The 13,949-nt window shown below is 41.0% G+C and overlaps 1 protein-coding gene across 27 annotated transcripts in view; it reads left to right on the top strand.

Moving 5' to 3' along the window:
- The window catches only part of adgrl2a (adhesion G protein-coupled receptor L2a), a 198,726-nt gene that overhangs the window by 105,909 nt on the left and 78,868 nt on the right, over nucleotides 1–13,949 (top strand). For 10 of the 27 annotated variants that reach the window (XM_019258947.2, XM_027290157.1, XM_019258950.2 and 7 more), the window contains exon 1: nucleotides 169–1,071. The exons of 1 other annotated variant lie outside the window; for it this stretch is intronic. The gene's annotated coding sequence lies outside the window, so the exon portion shown is untranslated. Of the gene's footprint in view, nucleotides 1–159; nucleotides 1,072–10,178; nucleotides 10,667–13,949 lie in introns of those variants that run through there. 16 more of the 27 variants (XM_019258930.2, XM_019258935.2, XM_019258934.2 and 13 more) reach the window with 8 other exon arrangements.

The raw sequence follows: 13,949 nt of genomic DNA, 5'->3' as shown, positions 1-13,949 counted from the left end.
CTCATGCCCAAAAGGAAGGCAGTGTTGCATCTCTAAGCAGAAAAAAAAAAAAGAGGCCAAAAATGAAAGAGAGAGAGGGGTGGTGGTGGTGGTGGTGAATATCTATATTGATAACCTCCTTATGATTTATATGACGTAGCTGAATCTTAGGTTAAACAAAAAAAAAAAAGCTGAGCTGATTCCTGCTGGGCATGATAATAAGTTGATGTGATTAGGTATCCTTGCACAGATCTAAAACTCCGAGTCAGCGCGGATGTGGGTAGTCCATGTCGGGTTTTTAGTGGAGTCCTGCGCTCAGACGGGCTCCTGCAGACGGGCAGCCTGCTCTCTCCACTGCACTGGCGCTGTTTACTGGAAGCCCGCTCCGCGCTGCTTCCACCAAGTGTCTCAACACTGTGAGCGGGATCTTTTCCAGAGGCGAGCCGCTGAAACTTGTCCCCCCACTCACTTCACAGTCAGGAGGAGCCAGGGAGAAAGAAAGAAAGAAAAAAAAAGCCAGAGAGAGAGAGAGAAAAGAAGAGAGTGAGAGAGTGAGAGAAAGAGAGAGAGAGATCGGCGGAACAAGTAAGCGGAGAGCGGAGAGTCTTCTCCCCCCCTTTCATCAAGACACTGAAAGCCCCACTCTTGTCTGTCCCTCTCAAGTCTTTTTTCTGGGTCCCCGAGCTCCGCTTCTTCTTCTTGCTGCTGCTGCTGCTTCTGGAAGTGAAGGCGCACAGGAGAGAGGAGAAACAGATGAGCTGCTCAGAGGTGCATTATTAGGTGTTGATGAGAGGTGCAAGGGACTGAGCGCAAGAGCAACACCTTTTGCTTTGCCATGGAAGTGTGTGTCCGGTGCAGGGGAATGTACGGGCTGAGAGGGGGACCTGCTGCCGCCTGATAGCCAGCCTCTGTCCCAGATAAGGAGAGCATGCCTCAGACCTGCAGACCCAGTCTCTTCGCTGCAGAGGAGTTCCCATCAGACTGTCTTTCCACAATCTGACATTTTTGTTTTTTGTTTTTGTTTTTTTTTACAATTCACATCCCTTACTGACTTCATTTCAGCCTGTTTGGCTTCACTGCTTTTCAAGAAAGGTAAGCTTTTGTTTTTTTTTTTAAACCCCCTCCTCCCCTCCTCATTTGTTTCTCATCAACACTTAATAAATCAAAAAGCCTCAGCAGTATTTTGACAAGTTGATGTAGTAGTGGAGTAACTTTTCCGTGTGTGCTCGCTCGCCTCAGAGCCTCGTTAGAAATAAAAATTTAAAAAAAGGACATTGGTCAAGTCTCGCAGAGCTACTTTTTTGAAAGTAAAAAAAGAGAGACTTGGTTCAGCAGGACACTTCTCATTGTGGTGATTTTTAAATGATCCAAAGGGGGGTACCGTGGTTAATTGAAAAAATGTTTAATGAAAACATAACCAGATGTGGATTGATGTGCTCGGCTGTCGAGTTTGGGCTTGATGGGAACTATTTTTCTTTTAAAAAGAAAAGTTGGAGAGCAGCTCATTTATGTGAACCAGAACATGTAAAGCACCATTTAATTGGAATTTATGCCTCCAGAGTTGAAGTGTAGTTTGATGGTAGTGCTAGTCACCGAGGTTTCTTCTTTTTTTAAATCCGCTGATGGTCTTGTTGGTATGAATGGGGATTTATGCTGGGGAGCTGTGACCTGAGAAGCGATGTCGGTGTGTTTCCTGAGAGCATTCACAGGCTAATCCATTATAATTGGGGACTAGTGCTATTTGTCCAAAAAGGAAAGAAAAGAAAAGAGCTCAGTCTCGCCTACAAATGTAGTAATTAGTTTGATCCAGAGGAGGGTATATGATGCAACGGGCTCCAAGCGAAGGAAATGTCATGGAAATCAATGAAAGGAAGGCGGAATAAAAAATAAATAAATTAAAAAAATGAAAACATGCACAAAAGAGGACGAATTTGGACGCTTAGACTCACACTCACACCCAGTCGACAAAGAGTGGCGGTAAAATTAGATCCTCTTACTGCACATTTATTATTTAGGCCTACCGATTCCGAACGCGTCTTGTCAACCAAGTGTTAAAGAGTAGGAGCAGCAGACGCGCACATGCGGTGTGTGCCGAGAAACACACAGCGGCCAGCCCGGTGATGCATGGCAGCCTGGAGCAGAGCTGTAATCTCCAATGATCGATCAGTGGATTGGGATAAATTTAGCTCCAGTCTTCCCATGCACCTTTTTTTTTTGTGTGTGTTTGTTTGTTTTTAGGTTGTGCTTTAGATTTTTCAAAGAGAGCAAAGCTACGAATTCCTGCTTGGATTAGAGTCCATGAATGTGTCACATCCATCATAGCTGTCTATTAGAGGGGATACACACTGCTATAGTGTGAGATGTGATATTAGTTGAGTGTTTTAGTCACATATAGATGAAAACTACAGTGAACCTTTTCTCAGGGTGTATTCGTGAGATGATAGGAAACAAAAGAATAAGTGTTTGGAAGATGAAGTGGCTTTATCGCCCTCGCCATACATAACAAAGTGACATTCAGTTAAATACAAAGGCAGGCTATTTGTGAAGAACTATTGAGTTTTCAGGAATGTGTAGGAACAAAGCTAATACACACTTTTATCAGGCTACAGGAGATACTACTTCTTATTCAAGCCCTCATATTGTAGGAAGCACATTTTCACACGTCTGTGCATAAAATAAACGTCTGAATTAATGCAAGTGCAAATTCCAGCTGTTTTGAAGGAACATATTAGCATATCAAAGTGGCCAGAGCCCTCCACACAATGAAAAAGGAGTCGTATTTTCCTGCCACTGCTTTTTGGGGCTGAGCGTGAAAGACTTGAGAAGGAGTGTGTGAGCTGGAAAAACTGAAAGACTTGTGTGTGTCTTCTCCCACTTTTCTTGTAAGTAGGTCCGCATGACAGCTTGTGTATAACATAATCTCACTTGTATTTGCTTTCACACAACAGTGTAATTGTAGTGACTCATGAAGTAGTGTAATGTTTCAGGCTGGGAGAAAAGAAAACATTTAGGTTTTTAGTGGAAAGAATCACATGAAAATTAAAACCTGTGTTGCAAAAGTGTTCTTAAAAAAAAAATCTTAATCACTACAGAGCAGAATTTTTGAAATTGTTATTCAGTCTGTCAGCGGCTGTAAAAACAGGTGTGTCTCCTCTCACTGGAAATATTACAAACTACTTGTGAATGCAGACTAAAGAAGGAAACTATCTTCTCGGATGTCTCAGTGCTTCATGTCTTTAGCTCGGGCGTGCCATTATGAGCATTTTACGGTCGAATCCAGTGTGAGAGAGAGTACCTTTTTCAGTCTATAGCCTTGTTTCAGTGGAAGTGCGTCCGGTTTCAAAGAACTGCAGCTGCTCTTGATCTGCCAGAGCACCAGATTGCCCCTCTTTGCCTGTGCGTTCATGTCTCCTCACAGATCAATACAGCCCAGCACACTTCTGTATGGGTTTGGGGGAGACAAAGTGCTACATTTCACTCTATTCTCAACTCTTTATATCTCACTCTCCCAGCACATGAGACTCTTACGACTCAGTCAGTGTGAATGGGTGAGTGGGCGTGAACGCATCAAAATTTGTGACATTACGGACTGTTGCTTCATTTTCTGCTGGCATATATTTCCCTCTCCACCCCTCCCCGGAAAGAGCAGCTGAGGTTTTTCTACTATCTACGGATATTTGACTGGTGCATTAAACAGATCATAACGCAGCTCTCCAGATTTTTGAATTATAAGAAAAAAGCCAGGCACTTCCACACTGGCTTTATTAAGGTAATTTGTTATTGATTTAATTCAATATAAAGGCGCACAGATTGTCCAGAGGCAACGTTTTCTCACTTTCTGAGTCGTACTCTCTCGCAAGCCTGCTGTCTTTGTCTGAGGCAGCGATTGGCGAGTCCATATGATTGATTTAAAGGTTGCATTGTGGCTGAATGGATTGTTTGTGTGAGCGTTCCACTGTAAGGATGTCGTGCTTTTATTCACGGTCCAAATCCAAGCTCATCTTTCTCTTTTTTAAAAAAAAAATCTCAAGCATCGCAGTCTTTGTTGTCCAACCGTAAGAAACAAGAACCGATTTGAAGTTGCAATTCTTACAAATGATGTGTTAGCTGCTCCACAGCAAAATCAAGCAAATGATGGACAAGTCAGTAGTAGAGGATTTCAGGGAGTTAAAGCATTTAAATTGACATCCTATTGGTTATTTGGCGTGTAAATTGTGGGTTTTGTGTTTTCGGGTTGCAATCTTTTCTGTTGCTAAACCACCTACATGGAGCCATACTGTGCTGATAACTGCTCGCCATTAAATGGAAGAAACAAGGCTGTAAAAGAAAGCTATGGCAAATTTGATGTAACGTTCAGACCTTTGGTGGGCCAAAATACTTCCCCTTTCATAACTGATTTTATTTTACGATTGGCAATCAGTAAAATGCTGTGTGCCAGCGTGTTCCCCTCCCTGCCATTTTGTGAAACATTTGTTTCCACTTGCCAAAGGCCTCTGGTGCAGCGGGGGATTCGGTGCCCCTGAAATGGCAGGTGAAACTTTCTGCTTGCCTAAATAATTTCCTAGCAGAACATTACACAGCAAGGACATGTGCTGTGGAAAGTGAGGGTCAATTCAAACTCCGGTGACAAGAAACAACATGGATATTAGACGATGGCTCTCACATAGGCTCTCTGTTCACTGGTTGTGGCAGCCTCCTTGAGCTTATCTGGCATCTCTTTTTTCATTGCGTCACTCATTTTGTGCCTCTCTGAAAAGGTATTTCGAAGAAAAGGAAGTGCAAAGTGCAAAACGGCGTAGTAAAAACTCTCCTCTGGTCATAAAACGACTGGGTGTAACATATTGACCTGGTTTTACAATCGGAACGTCTGCATTTTACATCATGTTCATAACACTACCTGTATTTCGTAGAGGCAATGCTGTGTGCCCTGAGCAGTGTGTGTGTGTGTGTGTGTGTGTTTAGGTCACTCCCAACACAAGGGAAAGAAATGTCAATATAGCATTGTGCAAAAAAGAAAAAAAAAGTTCAGGAGTTTATCACCATGGGGATTTTTTAAAAATTATTTTACACATTAAAACAAGTGCTGTCTCACTAGTATTAATTAGTTATCACTTTTAAAATAATAAGGAAATTACAAACACATTTGTAATTTTTGAAAAATACTAATTATTTTCATAATTACATTTTTTTACATGATAGTTGCTGTCATTTGATTTGTTACATTCATTCATTTTCTAATTTAAAGACATATAGAGACAATACACACACACACACACACACACACACACACACATTGACCCTGTCTCATTCTTTGTGCTATGTGAACAGGACTTGTCCTTATCTGGGCACAGCTGCAACACTATTTGGGAAAATATTCAATTTCTGTGTGACAGAGGAGAACCTGGGAGGCAAGGCTCTAAGCAAACAACAGTTATTGCGGCTCTGCCATAGCAGCCGAGAGCAAGGCCTGGCTGGGAGAGAGGGGGGATCTGCGGACGTCTGCCAGGGGAAGGAGTAATGTCTCGGCTGGATTATAGGAGAGCGAAGCACATCCACACTTAAAAGCCCCTTTTCCAACAAGACAGGGCTGTTATTTAGGGATGGTGTGGGTAAACACACCAGAGCAATATATTTCCTCCATATAGGCTGCTGTTGTCCTTGACATTTGTGACTCATTGAAAGTGATATAAGTTTTACTGCCCGTGCTTTTTTTTTCTTCTTCTTCTTTTCATTCTTTTTTCTTAAAAAAAAAAAAAATCATGTTTGGCTGTGGGCGTTCTTCAGTATATTCAGACTGACAGTCCAGTGAAGCGGAAAACTGGTAAGCAGCGTTCAACATTAGAATATCATTTTACATTTGTTCAATGAGAGTTTTTTATTAGTGTTTTCCTTTTTTTTTTTCTCTCCGATGCTGCACTTTAGATGTGGGTGTGGCTGTCTATCAAATGATTTACATAGTTAAGCTACATACTATTTACCAATTAAGTGAACTATGATACTCTCAGAACAGTCTGAGATGGCATAAGTAGGAAGTAACAACAATTCACTAAAGTGTGTGTGTGTGTATATATGAAAACATCGATCTTCCAATGGGTGAAAATTGAGCTTAGAACTGGTTCTGATTTAGTATGATTGAGTTTATGTGTGTGCATACTGATGTACTGAGAGCGCTTTAATTTAGAAAACAACAGTAGCCGCTCGTCTACATTGAAGTCTGTATGTTGGAATGCAGTTTTCAAAGCAATGTTGATTTCGGATGATCACATACACCAAACAGTCCGCCATGTGAGTAAATGCCCTCTAAAATTCTGTGCACACTTGGAATCGCGCCACATATTACATCTGATGTTTGTGCTCACTTTTCTAAGTGGATGCACGGTCGCTTATTCCGTTCTATACGCTCATTTGGTTGTCTGGTTGGTTTGGAAGTCTGAGGCTTTAATAAATGATATTTTATTGTACAGTATTTAGTTGGGGAGTGTGGAAGCTTTGTTCTGCTAATGTAGTTGCCAAGTCAGATGGAGTTGAGCGTCTGGTCTGGGAGTTTCAGAGGAATATCACAGGCATGGTAAGTTGCTAAAAACTAAGCTAATCAACAAAATAATTGTCTGTTCAATTGCTACCATGCCAGAGACATCAAACACAGCCGAGGTTGAAAAAACAATCAAATTATCTCTTAATGATTGCTCACGCTGACAGATGAGCGCCTGTGAGCTGGTTTTGTTTGCTGTTTGACATATGTGAGGAAGAATGAAGTTTGTGGTCGCTCCCTCATAAATTCTGCTTACGTTTCCGTAATCTACATAGATATCCATCATCACCTGTAATGAAAACAATTTTATCTTATTGTGTGGTTTTTGGCATTGAAACAGAGAGAGCTGTATTAGTCTATTAATTTCCTGCAGTGAATCATGAATCCTGCTGCTTTTATCCTCGCAGTACAATCCATGTGTGGTCCACAAAAAATGTTTCTGTTTCCTCTACAGACTAAAGTTTGGCCCCTATGTCTGCTCTCCTCTCTCTCCCTCTCTCTCTCTCTTTCTCTGTCCCTCCCTCCCTCCGTCTCTCCCCCCTCCCTCTCTCCTTCTCTGTCTTTCTCTCTCCGCGTAGATAATGTCTCTGCAAATGATTTAACCGCCCTAGTTGAGGCTCCTTCCAGTAATTGAACAAGCAGAGACTGGGTGCTTTACAGGAAAACAATAGTCATATTATCTCAGATCTCCACTACTCTGAGATTCAACAAAACACTACCTGGGATTGAGACTTTGCGGACTACTTCGAGGGGTTCTGAATTGAAGAAAGGAATCAGGTTAGCTTTCTCTTCACGAATAAAGGAAAAAAAAAAAAGAAAAAGTCACGGCAAAATGGATGCCGGTAATTTTTTTTTATAGGTGCAGTTTATTGAATGTGTCGCATGATTGGAATGCATGTCTTGCAAGAGCCACCTCGGGGTAAAGTGCAGCCTTGGGTGGCACTTGGTTGACTTAAGAAGCATGCGTGCCAGAGAGCGTTGGTAATAATTAATCAGAAATGTGTTTTGACAAATAGTGCTTGCAGTAATAGTGCAAAAATGTGTGCTAAGTATATGATTATGTATGAAATTATGATTAAATATAATTAACATTTAAGCATAATTTACACATCTCTTTTTATAGATGTTTTTTTTTGTTGTTATTATTATTTTGGCCTTAGACAGACAAATCGCTTGACATGAAAATATGGCTCAAACAGCCATGTTTCAGTGTGATTGCTTCAGGTTGGAATTTGTTTTGTTTTTTGGTAGGGCAGGGGGGGGGGGCTTTGATTGCGTTGTTGTGGAGCAGAATTGACCTTGTGTGTCAGAATGAGGTTTTTCTACGCCTTGTTTCATACAGAGCACTCTTAGACTGAAATGGCCTTAGGAGGAGCTGCTCTTGACAGAGATGCATTGTTTCAGGCAGCCAATAAACCACTGCACTGAGTGGCTACATCTGTGAACCTCATCTTGACTACAGTGTAGGGCTAGCAACAACACGGCAACTGTCACAGCTGCACCTGCTGCTGTCTCAGTACAGAGCCTCCCTCTCTGTTGCCCAGAGAACCGCATCACTCTTCTCTCCGTGACAAGCCAGAGGCAGTGGTCTCTGCTTGGGTCAACTGGAGAGAAGCTTCTTGGGAAAACATTTGAAAACAGAGGACAAAATGTCAGTCCCCCCGAAAAGAGATGTTAGAATAAAATTTCTGCCCTGAGGGCCAGGATTTGGTTCCGTTGGAGCTTGGGTATAAAATTCCTTTCTGTAAAACATAGTGAGGTTTAAGAGCGCTGGCTTAGTAAAACCTGACCACCACTTGAGTGTTCATTCCTCAGCGCATTTGTCCAGCTACAGTAACAGTCTTGGGTATGATATGACAGCAAGTTGTCTCTCCTTAATATTGTAAATGATGAATACAGATAAATGGAGCTGACTCTTCTGTACACACACTGACGCACACACACTGCCCTGCTTGTGTATTGAGGCCATTCAGAAGATGATCTGATCAGCTAAGAAGAGATTCTAGGGCATTAAAGGCTTTTAACTCTCATATGTGCTCATATTTGCTACGCCAATGTTAAAAGTCTAGGATCTAGCATTGGAAGAACATGTTTGCACATGTGAACAGTGAATACCTGAAAGGGGGGGGGTCAAAGAAATAAAGAAATATCTCACAGAAAAAACACTATTGAATCATCATGCTGTCTCAGAAAAAAAAGATTATTGGAGGGGAACAATGCCGAAAGAATTTTCTGCCAGGAGAAGTGATGCAACATGTCCACTTTCCTGCCAAATTGAACTTAGGAGTGTGAAAAGCAATGCAGAGACATGAGGAGTGGAGCTGACGTGAATGCAGATAGTGTGGGATTAACACTGGGGAAGATTGAGCGACAGTGGCCGGGAGAGAGACGTCTCTTTACAGCTTTGCTTGTACAGCTGTGCCAGGCCTGGCATTCACTGCTGCCTGTTAGATCCAACTCCACCTCCACTGCTGGGGGGTTAGGTAATGAACATTTTAAATACTGCAGATAAGTTGAGCTCCTGAATGTGTGTGTGTGTGTGTGTGTGACACCAAATTATTCATGTATTTCTAATGAATTGGAATGCTTAATATTGACACCTGTGTCGCCCGATTTGATCTTTTTGGCATTTGCACTGGAGAAATACATATACAGGCTTCCCTAATAATTTATCATGCCTCCCTCTAAATGAGGTGTGAGGCAGCTCTGCTGGTGTGAATTCTGCTATAAATCACACATACCCTGACTGCTTTATCCATTAGACCGACCTGTTTGTCTAATTCAGCTAGCAAACTGGTTTTAGTAATTAAGTCGAGTGTGAGAACTGCAGCTTCTACTTCACACCTGGTATGTTATCGCTGGACATGAGACACAGATGTGGAGAAGCACGAAAAAATGGATTTAGCCACAAAATGATAATCCAGTCGAGTGGATATATCCATTACATTGTTATATATTCCACCAAATCAGGACAGTACATACATGGATATCACGCATGGTATGGCGGCACGATTAAAAGAGTCATTTAGAGCTAAAATCAAGATAAATATTATCTTTAGCCTTTAATCGCTGGTTGCCAATAAACTACAGAAGTAATGTTAAGAATATAAAAGACATTAAAAATCATTATTGTGTCGCTTTTTATAAAGACCATGTATCTCCAAAAACATTTATTTTAGGAAAAAAATAACACTTTGTTTTTTCATCTTTGTGCATTTTTGAAGTTAAACCACTCTATTTTTATTATTTATTATCTTCCTCAAAAAGTAGAGATTTTTATTCCAGACCATAAAGAAAAGGAAAAACTTAATTCTTCACTTTCTATGATAAAGTCAAAATCCTCAAATTTGGTAATACATGTTTTGGAGCATTTTATATCCTCTTTGTTCATCAGACTATTAGGTGTTTAATCAGGCCATGCTACGCTGTGACAAAGTTTTTGCGAAAGTGTAGTTTGATTTAAAGAAAAAGTCAGGCCTCGGGTTTTATAGCCTGTTTTACGAAGTAGACAGCGACTACATAAAAACTGTCTATAAAACCTTAGACGTTACTTTTTGAGGGAACCTTTCGTCTTTGGAGATAGATGACACTGATTGGTCTAATTTATTAAATAATGAAAAGCCAAAATATTTTCAGTCCTCATCTGCATGTCACAACTCGGATTATTAAACCTAACTTTTTGTCCTTATGAATTATGAAAAAAATCAAAGAAAGGTTAAACGATGACCAGACAGAAAGCTCCGAGTAAGCTGCACAAATTCTCAAGTACTGCATCTGTGCCCGGCAACACATGTTTCATTTTTAGCCTCAGCATCAGCAGCTGAGCCAATGTGATGAGTGCTATTCTTTAGTAGTTGATGGAAATGGAGAAAAAAAAAACAGTGTAAAGAGGACAGTCAAATGGGGGGCATAAACTGGTGCATTTTTGTCATTGCAGTGGAGCCAGTGGCATTTCCGTCATTCATCAGCCCGAGCTGATTACTAGTGAGTCTGGAGTGAGCTTGACAGGATGCGGCTCCTGCAGCCATTACCATCAGAAATAGGTCCAGCAGGCCCGGGGGTAGGCGAAGAGCTGCAGCTCGAAGAGGCCGAGACCTGCCTAAAGGATGGAAAAGTTTGCCATGTTTTGCCTGATAACATCTATCTAGTGTAAAGGTGAGGAAGTATATTTGGTGTAGACATTTAGCACAGCTTCAAAAGATCTGCTGATGATGAACCCCGGGAACTTTCGCTTTGTAAATGGTGCTGTTGAAATGTAGCTACCAGAAACTGAAGCCGAGCATAACAATCAGCGAGAGATGGTGAATGTTGCAGACGCCGCAACGCCTACTCACTTTACTGCAAGGGCCAAAAAAAGGGATCTTTTATTCTCTCACCTGAAAAGGCTCATAGGTTCCTGTGTATAATGGAAGCAGTGTAGCAAAGGGAGGGGTGTGCAGACATTACTCAGAGACAGTGAAGAAATATTAAAAGTCACTGCTACAAGACCAACACAGTTGTGTACTTGTTATTTAAACTTTAAGAGAAGTTAAACATTTTTGCGCCAAGGCAGAAATGTGTAATGAAGCTTACCTAACATGATTCATACAACTGGAGCATGCAGTGATTGCCCCAAACAAAAGTGCTAATTGCCACTGTGGATATTTTGGTGTATAAAACATAGGGGCACGACAGAGATGGAAAATATTCACAGGACAGGGCTGAATATTTATTAGCTAGACAAGAGTTTCTCCTTTGAAGCTACAGGGTCTCTGCAAATCAAGACAGTGCTTTTAAAGCCGATATTTGTTACATTTTTCGTAAATCTGTAAGTCCGTAAGTGTTTAAATCATTAATATGAGCATTTGTGTACCGGAGTATTGGCTTTCATTGAATTGTTGAAGGTCACACCTGACCTGGTTGACTATAAAGTATAAAAAATGTGTTTGTAATTCAGCATAATCTCTTGTCGCACATAGTGGGAATTCTTTTTATGTTTTGCGGCAATTGATTTTCACAAAATACAGAGCTACAGAGGGCCGCAATGAGTCAAGGTTCAACTAGAACTGTGTGTGTTAATTCGAGGGAGTGTGTTATGCCTAAGGTGGCAGATATCACTGTAATTAAACAAGACCTTATTGTGTAAAATGCAAAACTCCTTCAACGTTAGTAAACGCATCTCACGTCTCTTTTTTTGGTCTTTCAGACTTAGATCACACAAACACAATAATTGTTAATTATGCTAACTGAAACTTGCTAAATGATGTAATAAACCAGCCAATTAAGTCAATTAAATAAATAATCTACATAATCTTTCATGTGTGCGGCTCAGTGCATTTCGTTGCTCTGAATGCTGCATACTGTTCAGAAACCACCTCACAGAGACGCTTGTTGTTGTTCAAGGGAGAATATTCCTCCCCAGCAAGTGCCCTTGTCGAAGTATTACCTACTCTCCCAACACGGGACTTTGTTATCACACTCACTTCATATTCATAGTGAGTCTTATTCTCCTGTCATTATTTTGTATAACTTAAAGCTGTAGCAATTACACTTCAGTGGATTACCTATGCAGAGATACAGAGATTAGAATCTCTGCTTCATACTACCTCCAGCGCGGCGGTTCAAAGGTGCGACCTGTACTACAATCCGCTATCGTTTGGCAGAGCACGAAATTGGTCAGCCTTTCAGAGTTTGTTTGGGAATTTGAATCCCTTTGGTATTCAAAACAGGAGGGCCTTATGACAGGGAGATAATTTTCTAGTGAATGTTTTATCGCAGCCTGCTTGACAGTTTCCTGTATCTTGCCTGCTTTCTGTCTCCTTGTGTCTTTAGAATCCCTGACTTTGGTCCAGTTATTCACAGAGAGAAAAAAAAAAAAAAAAAAAGACCAAGAAAAAGAAACCCCTGTTTGTTCCCCCCCCCCTCTCCTCCCTTTTGTTATCACAAAAGAGCAAACACATATTAAACATACACAAGGTGCAGAAGCAGTGATTGCTGTATCTGCTGTCCTACTGTGGGTGGCAGGGGACGATAACATAAGCCACAGATCCATTTACATAATTTTTTAAATCATGTCAAGCCTGAATCATGGTCAGTTGGAAGCGGGGCATATTCCTGAAAATAGATATTTTTGCCTATAACAAACATGATATTTTTAAAACATTACTGATTTTGTCTCCTGTGGTATACCACGTGCTTAGGTCTGGCGTAAGCAGCAGCTCCACACTATCTATGTACATTGAATGTGAGTTAAATGTTGCTCTCACATCCGAATTGAAGTTGGAACTTTACTTATATTCAAAAATCTACCCTTCTCCCTCTTTCTCTCTCTCTCTCTCTGTCTCAGTCCTAAAGAGGCTGATCCATTGTACAGTGAGCAGGCAGGAGTGAGATCCTATAGCACCTTAGTTATTAAAAGAGGGGAGTGGAGGGGCCAATCTGAGCTTGTTTGCATCACAATCCCCCACACAGGGCTGATGTTATGCTAATGAACACTGTGGAGAAGGCTCAGCCCCAAAACTGTCCTCTCTCTTTCGCTCTTTGGGGAGAGGGCAAGGAGGTGTGACACTGAAACTGCACAAGGAAATCTAATGATGCAGCCCGAAAATTCAAAGCAAGTTAAATGACTCTATTTTGTCACGTCGCTGTGTATAAATGTGGAATTAGATGCATTTATTTTCTTTTTTTTTAAAAACACTTTTGGTCGAGAATATACATGCTACTGTGCAGCCGAGCGTGTAAAACATTTAATTCTGAACAGTGGCTGAATGCCTTTTAGACATTTTCTTTATTTTGAAGAAACAAACAAACAAAAAAAAAACATAACAACAATATACCTTCATCAGGTTTAACAAGCACCATTACCTGTCAGGGCAGTACTGAGTGAAGCTTTAGGGCTGACAAGTGATTGCATTCAGGAAAGACTACACCCACTTCTTTTGTCTGAGCTTCCTGACGAGACACGGCACTATACCTTGTTTTAGGTTGACATACGCTGCTTCCCCTGTCTGACAAAGGCATTCATGCCATCTTTTAGATTGAAAATAGATACAACAGGACCGGGGCAGAAATGTGCTAGGATAAAGTGGGCTACAGTGGATCCACTCCACTGCTGAAATCATTTGTATAGTATTGCTTCTGCTGTAAGGTCCTTGTGCTGTTTTCTATTTTAGTGAGGACTGAGATCATGCGGCGTCCCTTATTTTGGCTGTGTTTGTCCTTCCTCTGAGCCACAGAAAGGTTAAAAGCCTCAATTAGACAGCGAGCCAAGGTTGGCCACATTATGCACAATGTCTCTAATCTGAAAGAATTTGCACCCTTCAAAAATCAAAATATCCACCACTCCAGAAACACTCACTTTCCAAGCATGTGCATTTTTAGGATTGAGGATTTTTTTTTTGGAGTAATTTTAGGAATTAGAATATTCAGATTCAAAGATTGAGCATCCTTCTTGATGCTT

Source organism: Larimichthys crocea, chromosome XVII (genome assembly GCF_000972845.2).
Source record: "Larimichthys crocea isolate SSNF chromosome XVII, L_crocea_2.0, whole genome shotgun sequence".
Lineage (NCBI taxonomy): Eukaryota > Metazoa > Chordata > Actinopteri > Sciaenidae > Larimichthys > Larimichthys crocea.
Note: the sequence above shows the minus strand (reverse complement) of the source record. Positions and strands in the feature narration are given on the sequence as shown.